A 1,707-nucleotide genomic window follows, 5' to 3' on the forward strand; every position below is an offset into this window, starting at 1 on the left:
TACACTAAGCTACTAAATAAGTTCAAGATGGACAATTGTAAAGAAACCTCAACTACAATGGACACAAATTACTATTTAAAAAAAGATGAGACTGGTAAGGGTGTAGACCAAACAATTTATAGAGGTATGATTGGCTCCCTACTTTATCTACTGCCAGTCATCCAAATATAATGCATAATTCATGTGTTTATGTAAGATTTCATTTGTGTTCAAAGGAGTCACACCTTACTATTGTCACGAGGATAATGAAGTACCTAAAAGAAACTAAAACACTAGGTTTATGGTATCCAAGGGGTGCAAACATGTCACTCATAGGGTATAGTGATTCAGAATATGGGGGTTGTAAAGTTGATAGAAAAAGCACTAGTGGCATATATCACTTACTAGGTTGCTCCTTAGTCTCATGACGCTCAAAGAAACAAGTTTGTGTAGCATTATCCACTACTAAAGTTGAGTACATTACAATTGGTAGTTATTGTGCTCAATCAATATGAATAAAAAGCCAATTAGAAGACTATGGTATCTACCTAGATCAAATACCACTTAAGTGTGACAATACTAGTGCTATAAACCTAACTAAAAATCCTATTCTTCATTCCAAGACTAAGCATATAGAGATCAAACATCACTTCATAAGGGATCATGTTTCAAAAGAAGAATGTATGATTGAATACATTGATACCACTCATCAATTAACCTACATTTTCACTAAACCACTTTCTAAGGATAAATTCTACACCATTAGAAATGAATTAGGCATCTTAGATGTTGATGTTCATCCTAATAAAGTAGAAATTACATTGCTCTGCCTATATTAAGAGATTCTGTAATCGATTATTCCTTCTAAGATCATTCATAACAAGTTGCAAAATTGTTCTATGTTTTAATCAATTAGCTCACTTATCTAATCGATTAGTAAACTTGGTTCACTTAATTGCATCTATTCTTTTCTATTTTAATCGATTACATCTTTTCATTAATTGATTATGTACGATCATTATTATATCCATATATGTTTAAAAGTTGAAGTCCTGAAGTAGAGGTAAAGCCATAACAACTAACATTGAATGTTTGAATTTAAATATGTTAAAGACCTATAAACCCTAACCTTTTCTACATCATCTCTCACACACAAAACCCTACTCCTCTTTGCACAAAGCATTACTTCCAAATCCAAGAGATTTAAACGTGTTGCAAAGAAAACAAGGGTTGTTGACCTTAATGGCTGGATTAGTGACGATGAAGCACAAACAAACTTCATCTACTATTGGTAAATACAAAGCATTATCACCCATAAATACCTAGACATCCAATACTTTTGCAATGAATGGTTTCTCTTCCATGACTAGTTGTCTCACCAGGGCTTGAACTGTTTTATGCAGATGACAGGTACATGTTACCCCAATCTCACCAGAGTTTTCTATGCAAACATGAAAGTTCTCGATGATATTGTTACCTAAATATTAGGCAACAATATTAGGCTTGATGAAGAAATTTGGACCACAATAGCTAGCTTTTGCCCTAGAGGTCTGAAATCCCATCATGGGTTTCCTATACTTCAGAAGCTTGCCCTGTATCAGTCTTGTCTCAACTACCCACATAAACCTACAGACTACATTCTCTTTAAAGCAGAAGGCATAAACGAGATGGCAGACTCTATGTGTTTGTCCTAGCATGGATTATCCTTCCCAAGGAGAGCAACCATGC

This window comes from Vigna angularis, chromosome 5 (assembly GCF_016808095.1).
Source record: "Vigna angularis cultivar LongXiaoDou No.4 chromosome 5, ASM1680809v1, whole genome shotgun sequence".
Classification (NCBI taxonomy): Eukaryota; Viridiplantae; Streptophyta; class Magnoliopsida; order Fabales; family Fabaceae; genus Vigna; species Vigna angularis.